Raw genomic sequence first — 18,284 nt, forward strand, 5'->3', positions numbered from 1 at the left:
TTCTAATCTTGTATATATATATATATATATATATATATTAATAATCCAAATTGTGTGTGGAAAGTAAAGCAGTAGGAAAAACTAAAATCATAAATTTTATAAATATTGTGAGGAAAGAGAATAGAAAAAAGAAACATAGATAGGCATTTGAGTCATTTCACCTTATGTTTAAGTAGAGTATACACACAATATATATATATATATATATATAATTTTAAGATTGTCAATGTATACATCCAATTGCATAATTTATGAACATATATATACACAAATATAACTTTTTATATGAATATATAAGAGAGAGAGAGGTTAAGGCGTGTGAGTAACTTTTGGTCACGTTGTGGAAGTGTAGCTAAGCAGCAGCTGTCACTAGTTGGAGTTGAAGCTGGTTTGGCCATGAATCCCTTTACTCCCTGCCACCAACACCACCACCACCACCACCAGCATCACCATACCATATTGCATTGTTGCATTGTAATGCAGACTCATATATATCCCTTTCACAGTACCCAAGTGCTTCTTTGAATTGGTTCATCACAAAAGATTTTTTTTTAACCCTTAAAATATCTATTTTTCCTAAGAGCATCAAGGTTACTCATAAGAATTTTTTCTTCTTTAATTAAAATGGCAATTAGTTTATAAAAGCTGGCAACCCAAGTCGCTAGTGTGGATATAAATGAAGCTTCTGAACCTTCAATTGAATATATACCACGCTTAAACAAGACTTGTTATTGTTTTTGTAACTAAATTTACGTCATATGTAGACTTGTTGGCCATCATTTGAATCAGTTTTGGTCAAAGCTTCAGCTGATTTATTTATTTGTTTTTACTTACATGATCTCAGACTCATGTTTCTTGTTTCCTCAAGTGTTTGATTATTAATGCTATTATATATATATATATATATTTATATTTATATGTTCTTATGTATGTTTGTTTGTAACATGATTTCAATGGAATGCTAGCTGGGATTGGTGGATGAGACTCATTTATTTATTAAAAAAATAGATTTTACAAAAACAAAAGTAGAGTGGAATAATGTTTGTGAATTTATCAATTTTCAAAACTTTAAATAATTTTAAAAATGTGAATTTAAATTGAAAAGTCCATCAAGCGTTTTTTATTTTTATTTTGGTCTTTCAACTCAAACGAAACTGTGACGAACATTGGAACAACAGTATTAATCTATATTCAAAATTTAAATTATTAAAATATAATGATGATTTTTTAAATTAAATATATATCAAAATAATTTTTATTTGTGTGTATATCTCTCACTCGTCAATTATTAACCAAGAAAATAAATAATTAATAAAAATTTAATTTTTATTAGAAAAGAAAATGTGAACTGCCCTTCATGCTTCTCTAGTATGGCAAGCTTCGTCGATGTGTTCAATGTCTTCGCTATGTTATTCCAACCATACCGTAATGGATAAGAAAGGAGAATAGGCGGTAAAAATCACATTTTTGAAAACCTCATTGAAGGTTATAAGTGATGTTAAAGTATATCCAAAAACCAAAGCAAATAGAGACACAGACGTGTATGTATATTATTTTACTATTATTATTAATGAGAAATCACTGATAATCATGTGGTAACTCCTTATAAAGTGCACTAGAGAATAAGATTTGAAATCTTTATCAACAGTAACTGTTAATTAATATTATTCATACACTACATCAAAGCTAATATTGATCATCAATATTGTTTGATGGTCCTGGTGTAAGTCCTTTATGAGAGAAACAATACTTGTTTAATTTCCCACCATGAATTATATGGTAGAAGGGATTTCTCTAAGGGATCATTAAGCTATTATAATTGGTACATCTCTGTATCTATCTATCCTTTTGTCAGTTGCTTGTTACTCTTGTCAGAAAAAAAAAATGCATTAACATGGAATATATATACATTAAAAACGAGTGAATATATATACACGAGTCTGTACAATGACCAAAATTTTGAAGGGAATAAAGTAAAGAAAACCTTATATCTTTTAATAAAAAAATTGTTCATAGTTGTTTTTTAATTTGTCATTGGTTTGAACTTTGAACCCAAAATGGAATCACTTGCACCATGCACCATGCACCATGCACCATGCACCATGCATGAAATCTAGTGAGGGGCCTGGTCCCAAAGTACTTGTTAGTGCAACCGCACTATTTATTGGCATGATTTGACACCTAGACCAAGTGACGTGGCAACCAAGGTGACAAAGCATAATTGATGATATGGCAAGCATGGTGACATGGCAAGAAGACTTGGAGTGCAAGGCAAACATCTTGAAGATCATGGTGAAGATATTTTTAGTAAATCTCTAACATGGAGCCAAATATCTTGAAGATCATGGTGAAGCTATCTTAAAGATCTTGGTGGAGTTATTTTTGGCAATGCATTACAACTTGAAGACAAGATCATATCAAGACCATATTTAGGTGATTTGATTGAAGACTAAATATGGTGGAGCTTAATTAAAGAAAGATCTATTCATGGTGTGAATGAATGAAGATATGATTTGAAGAATCCTTGATGAGAATCATTGAAGTCTATTATCTGGGCAAGATTTGAGGACCAAACTTGGGTGAATTGAAGATCAAGTTTGGAGAATCTTTGAAGACCAAATTTAGGTGAATTGAAGACTAAGTTTGGCAAGTTTCATGGAAGACGACAAGGACGGCGCCTCTGCGAGGGGACTCGCGTGATGAGGAACCCGAGGAGGTAGGCTAGTTGCTGGCACTGGGATCGGGAGGTTTAGTCGCATCGACTCGGACTAAGCACGACCGGGAGGTTGATGGGTCTTGAGGTCGTCCCGCAACGTAACTGTAACTCGTCCAAGTCGCTAGTCGTGATCATGTTGCAAACTTATGTTACAACGGGAGTTGCAATGAACTAATTTTTAAGGTGTTTTTTTAAATTAGTAGTCATGGAGATTCTAAAAAGAGGTATGTGCTATATTTGGGATGTTGAGGCGTCTATATAAGTTACCTTGCTCGTAGATTGTAAGGTGTGACTCTTTGAGGAGAGTGTGTGAGCACCAAACAATCTAGAGAGGGTAGAGAGCTTTATTGTTGAGAGTGTGAGTGACAAGTGTTTGTACTCATCTATTTTTACCTCTTTTAGTGGATTGTTTATCTCCGGGCTTGGCCCCCCAGACGTAGGCGAGTGGACGCCGAACTGGGTTACCAACGTTGTGTGTCTCCTTGTGTTTGTTTGTGTGCTTTTTCTTTATTGATTTGTGTGAGACTTCTATGAGTGCTTAAGTGCTACTTAATACCCACAAACCACACCGGAGGAACTAACAGTACTCAATACTCTCAAACAGACTTGTGTCACTTTGAACCACCATTTTGGGTCTACATGCATGTCCAAGAATGAATTACAAATAAATAAATAAATAAATAAATAAATAAAACGAGATGTATATGTGTTATTGCACTATTATTATTGTTATTATATTATTCTCTCAATAACTTGTTTGGGCATAAATCTAAATTGGTGAAAAATCAAATTAAGAGTATATGCACAATTCTAATTTTATCTTAAGATATATATATATATATACACAGAGAGAAAGAGAGAGAGGAGAGAGAACGAATGATACTTTCAGGAAAATACAAATCCAATAATGGTTTCCTAACTGTTTTTCTTAATAGATAAGTCATAGGTTTGAATCCCAAAAATGGAACTACTTGGACCATGGACCTTGTATCACTTGCGCTACCATTTGTGAGTTCACATGTCCAAAAATAACAAGAGACTCATGCTACAACAATATGTTTTATTGGAACTTAATATATATATATATTCAATAATTAATTTTAATATATATATTTATATATATTTGTTAACCAAAACCCTAATAACCATGGGTCAAATGGTAGTTAGAGTAGATATTGATTGAAGAAGAGAAAAGAAGGGAAAGGAAGAGCATGTGAAGTGAGGCATAAGTTTTATTATGTAAGCGTTGTATTATTATTTGGTTTGGTGAGGCTTGAAAAGGATAGGCTTGCATGGCATGAAAGTCTAGTTGTCATCTTATAACTCTCTCTCTCTCTCTCCCTCAAATAACCTCTTGTTATATAATCAATCACACACTTGCTCTCACGGGAATCCGTCCTTCATTTCACGAGCTTACACCAAAACATCACAACTTCCACGTACTTCTCCTTCTGGATTTCCCTACTCTCCCGGCTGCTGCTAGACTGTATATATCATTTTTTATTTTTATTTTATATGTATATATATAATAGTTTGGTAGATGGATTTGTTGTAATGTACAAGATTAAATTAATAAAAGGCTTAATTATATATGTTACGTTTAAATAATTTCTAAATAATATTTTTTTTAATTAAATAAATATTAGTGTGTAGTGTATATACAGGGATGGGCATGACGTGGATTAGGGATATTTTTTTTTTTTTTGAAAAAACTTTACCTTTGAATTTTAGGGTCTATCTTCAAGCTCGCTTGGTATTTGATAAAAATTTTATTACAAAAATTCTTAAAATTGATTGGAAATCTGATCTAATCATGACAGTAGCTTTAATTAGTTTTAAATAATTAATAATAATGTATAATATATATATGTTTTTAGAATTATATATGATGTATTGGATTAATATGTTGATATTGAATTCTAACAACGGTTGGAATATCAATCTTTCCCTCGACTCATTTTCAATTAAAATTTATAAATTTGTCTTTTTTTTTTCTTTTTTGACGGAGTTGAAGTACCAATGAAATTGATTTGAAATTGTCAACTTTATATATTTATTTACATTAAATTTTTATACTCTTAAAGAAAAAAAAACTTATTTTAAATTTTAAATTTAAGTTAATAATTAACAAATACTCAACTATGCAGTAGAAGGAATTAAACTCTTAATTTCCAATATGAAAGCCAACTACTTTAACTGTTCACCTATTGTTGGGATGAATATATATATATATATATATATCAATATTTATTGAAATAAATTAACCATATAATACTAGGAAGAATATTTTGATAAGAAAATTACATATTACTTCTACCATCACTTTATTTATTGGTATTTCATTCTCCCTAAAATCAAAAGTCTGACTGTTACACATTACTTATTTTTTCCATATACATTACCAAAAAATAATCCCACAGGAATGTTTCTTCAATTTTTTTTTTTTTTTGAAATATGTTTCTTCTATTTTCAATTTAAACATGAAAACAAGTATTAAAAATAAAATAAAAAAATTAACATGCAAGGTGTTGTAAGGATGTGAGATGAGATAGATGCTCATATTCCAAAAATATCACTAGAATGACAACAGGGAAACAAAGGAGATAGAACTCTTACCTTGGTTTATGAGTCCCATTGATAATAATAATAATAATAATAAAGAAAAACACATTCAAACCTCCATACTGCAACACCCTACTCTGCTACCCTATTCTACTACTATACCTGCCATCCCTTTTCCGTTCTCTTGTACTAAGTACCAACCCTTCTCCTCAACCTCCACCATTTCCCTCCTTATTGCTCACTTGATGCTTTCTTTCTTGTATTACTATTATTATTGTGTCATTATTGTCTTAAAAAACAAACCACAGACAAATCCTTCTGTTCTCTCTGACATCCACTTTTGTTCATTAACTCCCCCATCCATCCATTCCTCCATTGACCATCATCATCCCCATCATCAACATTCCTTGATCTACTCTTACCTTTTTATATTATATATTTCTACTTTTTTTTTTTTCTTTTAATAGTTGATCAAAATTTTTTAAATAACAGATTTTTAATTATGAGGGTGAATTTACCGTTCAAAATCTGTATCGGTCAAGTGAAAATACACGGACCAGACATTCACTTCCCCCGGTTATGCGTATACCCCTCACATAATATATGCATTTGTCATATATATATATATATATTATATTGAGAGGAAATATATAACAATGACAGTGAACCAAGGCGGCAGCAGCAGCAGGGTACTCTGTTGATAAATTGTCAGATGGACATGGGACTCAGCTGTATCTGCTTTTCTTGTCTCCACCTATTCTTACTCATGAGTCTCTCTCTTCTCTCTCTTTCTTCCTTGTTTTTGCCTCCTCTTTTTTATGCTAATATCCCTCTCTTTTCTCTCTCCTCTCCTCTCCCTCTGCCTCTCCCTCTCTTCTTCTCCCACTTGATGGCAATCACAAGCCTCAATCAAACACGTCCCTTTACCTCTCAGTCCCATGCATGACCCCATTCATTATACCCCTTTCTTCACTTTAATTAAACTCTCTCCCACATCTCCTCCCTCCTCTCTTTACCTCATGGCTTCTGATGACTCCCAGACCTCCGGAGACCGGCAAAACACTCAACTCCGGCCACCGGAACAACCCCTCAAGTGCCCACGTTGTGACTCCCCCAACACCAAGTTCTGCTACTACAACAACTACAGCCTAACCCAACCTCGCCACTTCTGCAAAACTTGCCGCCGGTACTGGACCAAAGGTGGCGCTCTCCGCAACGTCCCCTGTCGGTGGAGGCTGCCGCAAAGCCAAGAAAACCAAATCATCTTGCTCATCCACCACTTCCTCCTCTTCTTCCATCGTTTCATCTTCCACTTCTCAATTCTTCAACTGCTTTCCTCCTCCTTCTGTTGTTTCTTCTGCAGATTATAGTGTGCTTTCTTTCTCAAGATTAAACCAATCTTCCCCGGTTTTTAACTCTTCAACTGATCATCAGATGGGCTTTAGTGGTTCCATTGCTTCTTCTATTGAGTCCTTGAGTTCTATCAATCAAGACTTGCACTGGAAGTTGCAGCAGCAAAGGTTGGCCATGTTGTTTGGTACTGCTGAAGCTCATAAGGAGCAACCAAGTTTGGGTCCTGCAGTCATGATGATTGATCCTCAACCAGTTGAACCTCTTCCTACTTTTCATCATCAAGTTCCAGGTACTTCCAAGTCTTGGTTTCTTGATAACTCTTTTCTCATCAACAACAACAACAACAACAGTAACAACAACAACAACAACAACAATGACAACACTGGAAGCAATTGGAATGGTATGGCTTCTTGGAATGACATGCATCATCATGAGTTCAACTCAATGCCTTGACTGTGTCTTTACGTATGTTGTCCTTCTTCTACTCTTTTGTTCTATGTCGTAGTTAATTCTAGTGTAACAAGGAAGAGACACTAATGCAATATCATGCATGTAACTTTGTAACTTCACTTTCACATGTAATTTGTCTTTGTTCCTTATTTGTTCTTACATGTTCAGAGAGAGGACCCCAGAACTCTCACATCTATCAACAGAGAAACTCTGTGGAATAAAACAAAAGGGAACACAGAGATCCCATGGCTGGGGCTTTCCCTGATAATTAGTTGCAGGTCTGCATGATTTCTTCTCCTGCAAAAAGTGATGCTTGGAAAGAGTAATGTACACACAGCTAGACGTCTGTCTATATGTCTGTGATGGCATCATATATATATATATATATTCATATTTTACATATGTCGGACCATACTTTACTTTTCTTATTTTTTAAATCATAGAAAGAAGTTGAAGAAGTAGTAGTAGAAGCTTAGTACAGTAGAGTGGCAGTGAAACAAGGGATGGAGGAGTACTTGCACAAGAGCCATACCCTAATTTTCTGCCACATAACTGCACAAGCTTCTGATTTGAAGTGCAATAGTTCCATTTTTCAGCCGGCATCATGGCGTGTTGCTTTTATCATGCAATGGTCCTTGCACTCACCTCAAAATGGGGGGTGGGGGGCACATCTCAATCTTACTATGTGCTTACTACTCAAAACCAAAAATCATATTGTGATAATATTGCACCCTCAATTCTCCACTTTTCTACTGGTTTAATTTTATCTTGATGTTCTGATTTGGTTCTTTTGAACTCACACTCTATTCCAAATCTTTGTAATTTTGGTTTAACTTTTGAATGCATTTCATTTTCATCTTTAAAATATATAAACGTTAATTTTGCTTTTCATATTACATGAACTTTCAGTCTCATAAATGAATTACATGCAAGTGTGCTCTGTATGACATAGTACAATATATATATGGTTAAAATAAATAAATAAATATATATATATATATATATTAAAAATGAAAATAAGTGATGATCCAAATTTTAGGGTAATTGACACCTTTAAACTTACAACAAAAAGTTAATATGCCAATCTTGACACAATAAACTCTAGAATTCATTGTTAGACCTTGGTTTTGCTATCTTAATAATAATAATAATAATAATAATAATAATAATAATAATAATAATAAATTCACTAGATAGAATTGATCCACATCTTAAAGCTTCATTTTCATAAGATATCATGAGGACTTCCCCTTCATTTTCTATATCAATAAACATATGTATAAACAATTTTTAAAATCATATAAAATACTATGGATTTGTTTGACTTACACCATTTATATTATTAATAACTAATACAATAATTATATTATATGTATATATATATATATATATATATATTAGATTTTAACGAAGAACATAAAGAGTCAAAATAATATACAAAGTAAGCTAAGACAAATGGGAAAAATGAAACACCTTTGGACTATTCTTGGGAGCTTATTATGCATAGCTTCTTTTGTGAAGGAATGTTGTGGCATAGCTTTATGCTACAGTTTGGTAATATTGTCACATGAATAAAGTGCATGCATGATATGATGATGTGTGTGATATGTCTTTGGTTCATCTCTTGTTGCATGGATGTCAGGGAAAGAAAAGAAGCTCCTGTCTTGGACCTGAATTTGATGGCTTTTTTAGAGACAGGACTAAGTAGTGTTCTTGTATAAATGATATATCAAACAAAAACATACCCAAAACATGTGTGTTGCAATGTTTATTCATCATTCAAAGTGAGAGTATAGATTTGCCAAACTTGTCATTCAGGCACTGAACATTAGAACAACATGAAGAAGCTTTTTCCAGTAAAACTCAATATTGATTCCCTCCCCCTACTTTATTGTGTTTGTTTCCCAGCAAAATTTTTATTTTATTCGCCTGATAATTTTGACGTTGATTTGATTTCTTTTCAATAGTTCTTATTTGGTTTATCAGAATTTATAATCTGAATGACCAATTTTAAATAGTGTTATGCAATTTAAGTAATTTTTTGAATTATAATAATTTTTTGGGATATATGATGACAGGGAGATTAGACCAAGAGGCTTGATCTCATAGCCCATCATCAATTCAATTCCATTGAAATGTATAATACCATTAGTATATGATTTGATTATATCTATGGTGTAATCGAGTTAAGCCACAATCTAAATTAAATTTCAGCTCAACCCAATTTGTAATCTCCGCAAGATCTATTTAAACTTATTTTAAAATTTTATTATGATTTCATATAAATTTATGTATTTTTGTTTTCTTTTATTTATTTTTTTTATTTTTTATTTACTATTAAAAAATCTATAAATTATTTTGGTGGGAGTCATCACCAATGACTAAGTCACGTTTTTGATAATTGTCACCTATGTAACCCTCATTATCGGTATTTGTTTTTATTAATGGGGACTTCAAATCAAGTCTATTATTGTCTAAATATTTGGACTTTTATTTATATAAATATTTAAGGTATCTTGAGTATCTTGAGATTGTAATGTTAGTATTCTCCTTAAGTGTTTTTGTAAATAAAAAATAAAAAAATACTAAAATTTAAAACCTAATTAAGGCTCTCAAATAACTAGGGGTGGCAATGGGGCTGGGAATCTCCGATCCCCGCGGGGACCAGACTCGACGGGGATGGGGATTCCCCAAATCCCTCCCTCATGGGGGCGGGGACGGGGGCCAATCCGTCCCCTTTTCCTAAATGGGGATGGGGATGGGGAATGCCCTCTCCGCCCCGTGGGGATCCCCGACCCGATTAAAATACATATATATATATATATTGTGTGTATATGTATGTATAATTTTTTCAACATTAAAAAATTCAATGCCATAGGTGATAATATAAAAAAATTCTAATTTTTAATTTAATTACGCTAATCACATAAACTATTTATTTTTAAACTAATAACAATTAAAATTAGATATAAGAGCCCCTATGTTAAGTAGCTTTGATCTTATCATAATTTTATGTATATATTTATGTTGAGTTGTTTTTATGTTCCAATATGTAATAATATTTTTACAACTAGAGAATCACCATGGAGATCCCCGCGGGGATGGAGATGGGGAAGAAAATTCCCCCCGTCGGGGAATCGGGGATGGGAATCCCCGTCCCCACCATTGACGGGGACGGGGACGGGGAGGGGCATCCCCGCCCATGCCCAGCCCCGCCCCGCCCCGCCCCGCCCCGTTACTACCCCTACAAATAACAACCCCATTAGCCAATTAAGATGATTAAGATATTTGTAGAAAAGAGGGAAAAAAGTTGAAAGGGCTTTTAATTTGGAAAACTTGATTTGAAGGAATAACATTAATCTGGAAAAAGTAAAAGTAACAAAAAAAAATGGAATTTATTTTTGAAAATATTAAAATCTTTAAGAATCTCTATACATATATACCCCTAGACACATCAAAATTTGCATATGTACCCTCTCGGCAAAGTAAAAAACAATTTTTTAATGAAAGAACATTTTTTGCTCTTTTCACCTTCTCAATCTCTTTCTTCCGGAAAATTGCTTCTGTACCATCCAAAGGTGGATAATTACTATAGTTTCATAAAAATCATACTTACGAAATATAATTACATATCTTTACAAAATATTATTATTTGTTTATAAATTCTAATGTTGAAAATCAACTTAAAAATATAAAGTATTTTTTTAATTATTTTATCTCTTAAAACAAATAAAGAGTATTAGAGAACATTAGTGGCATCTTTCATATCTCCTAAATAGCTAAATGAATATAAGAAAATATTCATTATTCATTCTATCTCCCAAATATGTAAATAATATTCTTATATAGTGGTGGCTATCTTTAAATACTTATGCATATTTATATACTTGTAATTCTATGGAGATTAATGTACGAGAGAATTTCATATATTTGCTCTAGCATTGTATTAGAGCTTTTGTAACCATTAGCTTTTTTTTTTCTCCAGCAAACCTCGACAGCTTGCAATTCTTGGTTCAGATCTCCGGCAGCTTCCTAAACATTATGTCTTCTCCTTCCACCACTTGTCTAACACCCCTACCCATGTCGCCACTTTCATCAATTTCCCCTCTACCAACAATCCACCTCACATATTCTAAAACTCTCATCACTACCTAAACATTAAATTCAAGCCTCACAATTATCTTGAAAGTCAAAACTTGATCGGATTCATTGATGGATCAATCCCTCCATCACTGGATTACTTTCCGTCTCTTAACAACTCTACCCCATAATTGAATCCTACCTTTGTTTTCTGGAAACAAATTGATAAACATATTGTGACTGTTCTCATTCCCTCTCAACAAACCTAAGAACATCTCCAATTCTTTAACTGTTGTCGAAAGTCCTATTACATGGAGGACCAAAATCTATACATCTTCAAAGGCCACCGTTCTAATTAATTCAAGGATCTCACCACCACCTTGAATGTTCATCATAAGCATGTTTCCTTCTCTAATCTTCAAGCTTTCCTTTGTTGCCATGAGTTATCAACGAAAACCACATTGCTCCGCTAACTGTTCATCTCTCCACAATGCAACCTTTTTAGAGGTTCAAATTCCCAGACATCTGCTGGCCTCAAAGGAGGCACTACATCCCTTGGCTAAACCTCTAGCCTATCCTCTCATTGTTTTTGACCCTTAAATTAGCTCCTCGGGTCCTTTTCCAAGAACTTCTCTCTTTAGACTCCCATCTGGTCTCGTTGCATTTGGACCTATTCAGTAGGGTCTTTCTCCCTTTTGGCCACAACTACTATCCGCACAACTCTAGCCTTGCTCGTGGCCTCCATGGTGGTAGGGGGTGTGGTCATGGCCGTCAGAACAATGGTGGAAGGTTTTAACCTAATAGTGGGAGTTTTGTTCAATGCCAACTCTACGATACTTGGGGTCACACCAGTGTCACTTGCTCTTAACGTGTAGTCCTAGCAGCTCACCATGTGTCCTACTCATCCACTCCATCATCCTCCCAGATATGGTTCGTAGACACAGGTGTAATAAACCATGTCACGCCTTACATAGCCAGCATCAACACAGTTCAACCATACCGAGGTATTGAGGATCTCCATATTGGCAATGATAAGAGTCTTCCTATCTCTCATATTGGTTCATCTGCCTTTCAAACACCCCACATTTCATTCTGTCTTAATAATATTTTACATGCCCCCACCATTTATTCGTCCAACAATACATTCGAGATAATAAAGTCTTCTTTGAAGTTCATCCATATTCTTTTTATGTGAAGGATCTGGCTACCTACCAAACTTTGCTTCGTGGAACCAGTGAACATGGCCTTTACACCATCCGTACACTGCTTCCTAATTCTTTCATAAATCATCTTGCTGAACAAACCTCCCTTGACACATATCACCATCACTTGGGACACCCACACAATCGAATTGTTAGGGTTATAGTAAAGAAGAATTATCTTCCTTCACATTCTTCACCAAACAATCTATTTGTACTTCTTGCCAACTTGGTAAACTATCTAAGTTATCTCTTTCTGTTACTCCTAGTTCTAATTCATCTCCTTAATTTGCATTTAATATTCAGTAATGTTTGTGGGTCCTTCCCCTACTATGTCATCCGATGGTCATCGCTAGTTTGTGAATTTTTGTTGCCCAGTTTTGCAAATATATTTGGTTTTATGCTTTTCTCTCAAAATTTAGATGTTTTTACTATTTTCTCCATCTTTTCTTACTATGGTTGAACTCCAGTTTAACACAAAACTAAAATCCATCCAAACTGATTGGAGCGGGGAATTTCGTAAATTAACACCTTTCTTTTCTAAAATGGGTAGTCATCAACGGGTATCTTGTACCCATACCCACGAACAAAATGGATTAGTTGAGTGACGCCACCGTCACATTGTTGAGATGGGACTCACACTCCTTGCTCAATATTCTTCTTCTCCTAAAAAGTTTTGCCATTTGGCCTTTGAGATAGCAATCTTCCTCATTAATTGTATGCTTTCTCCAATTTCTCATGGCATCTTTCCCTTTTCTATGCCTTTTTAAGAAACCCCCAGACTATCTTCTCCTCAAAGTATTCGGATGTTTTTGTTTTCAATATCTTCATACCCTATAATTCTCACAAAATGGAGAATCTGCCATCACCATGTGTCTTCCTTAGTTATAGCCCTAACCATCACGGATATCGGTGTCTCGACCTTGCCATCAATAAAATTTATTTTGTTAGGCATGTTCAGTTTGATGAGCTACATTTTACTTTGTCCAAATGGTAACTCTCCCCACTGTTATCTCCTTCTACCTCTTATCCTTCATTCCTGACTCCTTCATCTTCTTCACCTTCCTCTCCTATTGACAATTTCTCTATTGAGCAGCTCGAGAGCATCTCCTCTTCTTTGTCTCTTATTTCAACTAGTCCCATCAATTCCTTAAATATATCATTGGCTCCCCGAAACTCATCCAATGCACTTACATCCAAATCCAAAACCAAAGATTCCCTTTTCCTCCTCTGCTGCATTGTGTACCACTGCCATTATCTCTCCAATGAACCAACTTGTTTCTCAATTGCTAGTAAAGATCCATAGTGGCATCGGGCCATGGCTAATGAGTATAATGTACTATTATGAAATGAATCTTAGTCTCTTATCCCAATGTTTGCCTCTATCAATGTGGTTGGATGTAAGTGGTGATTCAAGATTAAGAGGTGTGCAAAATTGATCAATCGAGTGATATAATGCTTGGTTGGTTGCCAAGGGATTTCACCAACATCCGGAATTAGACTGGGATGAGACTTTTAGCCCAGTAGTTAAGCATACGATCATCCAAACCATTCTTGCCCTTGTCTTCTCCAACGGTTGGTCAATTCGACAACTTGATGTTCATAACTCCTTACATAGTAATCTCACAGAAACCATCTACATGTCTCAACTGCCTGGGTTCATTGACTCATCTTGTCATGCCTCGTCCCACAAGACAGGCTCATGATAACTGCCACAATAACTTGAGATAGGATGAGTCATACCCCACTCTCAAGTTAAGGCAAGGCATCTTGACATCTGATAACACTAAAATAAAAAAAATAGATCCACATATCACAAACTCACAACAGTGTATTTAGATACATAAAACACTCCTCTGATACCCAATGCCCCTACAATACAAGAAGATCCTATACACACAACCAAAGATGAAAAATATAACATGACTAATAGATTGGGCTAAACCCTAAGATGCGAACAAACCTAGGCTAAAAGATGATGGACTCGACCCTAAACCCACACAGCACGATGATCGACCACTCCACGACCTGTGCCAAGATGAAGAAAGGAGAGGGTGAGTAACAAGATTACTCAATAAGTGGTGATTGTAGAGATAAATAGAGTCCTAAAGCATTTCACAATGATAAAAAATTTAAATGTAGTTTGCTTATCATCAAGTAAAATATTTTAAATTCATCCATATATATATATATAAATCAATAAATACCATAGTAGAAAAATAAGTTTCTTGTTGGTCATAAAAACTCTCCCAGTTTAGTTTTGGCTTCAACTATTCTTGGGACCACTAAGGATTTGAAAGCAAAGTAAGAAAACCCCTTGGCATTGGCCACTAATCAACCCGGGTGGTGACCCGGAGTATCTCAACATCACACCCATCAAGAGCTCTACAATGCCTCTTACATGGGAAAATCCAGGGTCAACCCTGCACGTCTATATAGGTTGTACTGAGGAGATCCCCTACACTGCAGTGTCGGACCTTGTCTCGTAATTTTGGGCCAATGCCCATGGCCACCATCAAATTTTAATAAGTACATGAATCTATTTTCAAGATGAAGGTTCACTTTTCATCTCCAAGTCTTAATCCAACCAAACATACTTTAAAAGCATTTTACTCATAAATAGCAAAAAGGAAAGTAGACATACAATTGTTCATGAAGCATAATGCATGCACAAACATAATATGAGTTTCAAGTTCCATAAGAAAACCATTTAACACTTTTGAGAGAACGAGCAAGATAATATGTATAAGTCATGCTATGTTACAAAATAGTTTAGCACTCATATAAAGCTATGCATTTAATAAAATCACCACTCATTATACAACACAAAATCCTCTTGGTGGGGTTTACTCTCACAAAAATTCCTTCCCTTTCTCAGAGAATTTACCACCTATCAAACACATGAAAGGAAAATCAGGAAAAACATTCTCAACTCAACAAAATAAATCTACTAATACGCGTAGTTACTATCCTTATAAGCGCAAGTTGCTCGAATGAAATCATAAGATATCTAATCGAACCAAAACAAAAATCAATGGGTTTCTAACACCAAACCCAACAATTCTACTTGAATTGCTACGATGCCACTGGTACAGTGATCCTTTCAGTGCTATAAAAAAAAACCAGGAACGCACAAGGGAATGACTCAAAATATACCACTACACACTCTCAAAGTAGAAAAACAAAACCGAACAAAAGTCCTTAGCATCACACATCTCAAACGGGCCATGTTTGTCTCATCGCTCCCTATATGGCCTCAAGCAGGGTCCCTAAGCTTGGTTTCATTGCCTCTCTCAGGCATTTATCAAGCATGGTTTTGTCGGATATAAGATTGATTCCTCGTTGTTCTTTTACTCCAAGGGCAATACTAACATTTATGTTTTTATATATGTGGATGATATCATTGTCACAGGTACTGATCAAAGGGTTTATTTCTCATCTCATCGGTGCTATCTCCACCTGGTCTCTCTCAAAGATCTCGGTCCCTTGCACTACTTTCTTGGCATTAAGTTCGTTCCTTATTCATCATGGATTATATTTTCTCAGCAGAAGTATATCTCTGATTTACTCCAGAAAGTTGGCCTTTTTTATGCTATACCAGCCACCACTCCACTCTCCACATTAGCACCTCTCACCAAAATTTCTAGCCCTTTATTCTCTGATCCAACCAAGTATAGTCAAGTAGTGGATGCCCTCTAATACGTCATTCTCACTTGCCTTGATCTCTCATTCTCGGTCAATAAGGTGTGCCAATTTATTCATCAATCAACAGAGAACCATTGGTTTGCAGTGAAGCATATCCTTCGAGTATCTTAAGGGTACCTTTGGTCATGGTTTATTTTCAATCGTGGTTCTACCGACCATCTTCAGGCATTCTATGATGCGGATTGCGCAGGTTGTTCCTATGATCGCAAGTCCACAAGCGGCTTTGCAATTTTCTTAGGAAACAATCTCATCTCATGGAGTTCTAGTAAGCAACGATCAGTTTGCTAATCTTCCATTGAAGCAGAGTACAGATGTTTGCAGATACCTCTGCTGCGCTCACATGGTTGCAGTCCCTTTTCTTCGAGCTCGGTCTATCTCTCTCGTCTCCATCAATCCTTTGGTGTGATAATCTTGGTGCCACCTGCATCTCCGCAAACCCAGTGTTCCATGCTTGAACGAAACATGTTGAGATTGATTTTTTACTTTGCCCATGACAAGGTAGCTCGTAGCAACCTTCAGGTTCAATTCATCAACATCTAAGATCAACTTGCAAATATCATGACTAAATCGTTAGCCAATTCTCGGTTTGGTTCTCTTAACTCCCCGACTTTAGCTTGTTTGGGCGTATTAGAGAATATTAGTGGCATCTTCCATGTCTCCCAAATATGTAAATAATATTTTATAGTTAATTAGGATTCTTTAGATTGATAATTTCTTTAATATTTGCGTCAACATGATTTTGCGTATTCCATAATTCTTAGGGCATCTTTAGTGGTTAAACTATTCTAGAGTTTGATGTCCATGCCACCTCATCGACTCATTAAACTCTTACTCATTAAACTATCTTCCCATGATAGTTATACTATAAAATAGGACCCACAATCAATCATTACATTCACACATATTAAATTATTTCTCTTACTAAAATTATTTAATAAAATCTTAAATATCATTAAAAAATAATTAAATAATATGTTTTAAAAATGACATCAAAATTAATTTTTAAAAATAATTAAAATATATGAATAATAATATATTATTATATTATTTTGAGAAATAATTAATTTGTGATAATAAAATTAAAAATTTTAAAAATAAATTTAAAAATATATTTAAAGGAGTGGTCCCATCACTATTAATTTTAAAAAAAATTTTAAAAAAATGGGACCCACTCATTGAGCCAAATGCTCAATGGTTTACTAAACCGTCTTTGTAGAAGGTTTAATTCTGAGGTGTTTATTATACTCTCATTAAACAATCATTATAGTTGCTCTTAGTAATTTTATTCCCAATGGTAACATAACATTTAGTAAACCAAACGGCTCTTGTAGTTTTTATTATTTTACAACAAAATTCCAACTCATTGTTAATTTGAAATTTAACTATTGTTCAGACGGAATCAATGTTTATTAGCGCATGACAATTCAATGAGGCGTAAAAAGAGCTCTTACTTTGAAAGACACAAAATGTCAAATCAAAGCACATGTTCAAATTTAACAAAATATTTTGCTTGCATTTTGGATATAATATTCTTGCAATTCCTTTCACCTTCTTTATTTGCAAAAGAAGAAGAAGAAATAGAGTACCTCTAAGAGCCAGAGATTAGCGTTGATGTATGGATTACTACTCACCTGCTGCACTACACCAATTCACAACCACATAAACAAATAAAAAAATAAATAAATAAAATTTCTATAAAAAAACCATGTAAAAAGAGTGAACGAGACATACAAATTGGTAATGAGGACCAGTTGCCAAGCCACCCAAAAAAAAAAAGGGAAATGGAAAAGAAAAATTAAACTTTGTAAAATAAACTTTTTTATATAAACCTTTAAAAATATTCTTGAATTGATTTTGCATATGTTTTATTTTTAATTTTAGCTGAATAAATTGAAAATTTTCAAAAACTTTCAAATAATACCTCAAAGTTTAGTGGGTGCAGTTGCCTCACCGGCCCACTCTATATCCATCCTCAGTGATAAAAGAAGGGAGGAGAGATTGAAGATGAGGATATTTTCATCTTTTAAAAATAATTTACTAACAATTTCATCCCTAACAGCATATTTGCAAGTTAATTTTATAATTTTTTAGGAGCCCGTGTGTAAAATACAAATCAAGAAAAAACACAGAATTCTAGTGCTACTAATCACTTCATAAACTACTTTACTTTTTCTATTTTTTAATTTTATTCATTTGGTTTTAATTGATTTTTCTTTAGC

The 18,284-nt window shown here is 34.3% G+C and overlaps 1 pseudogene; it reads left to right on the forward strand.

Moving 5' to 3' along the window:
• Positions 1–6,149: 6,149 nt before the first annotated feature.
• LOC120259249 lies at positions 6,150–7,483 on the forward strand (annotated as a pseudogene).
• Positions 7,484–18,284: the final 10,801 nt, after the last annotated feature.

This window comes from Dioscorea cayenensis, chromosome 4 (genome assembly GCF_009730915.1).
Source record: "Dioscorea cayenensis subsp. rotundata cultivar TDr96_F1 chromosome 4, TDr96_F1_v2_PseudoChromosome.rev07_lg8_w22 25.fasta, whole genome shotgun sequence".
In the NCBI taxonomy this organism is placed as follows: domain Eukaryota; kingdom Viridiplantae; phylum Streptophyta; class Magnoliopsida; order Dioscoreales; family Dioscoreaceae; genus Dioscorea; species Dioscorea cayenensis.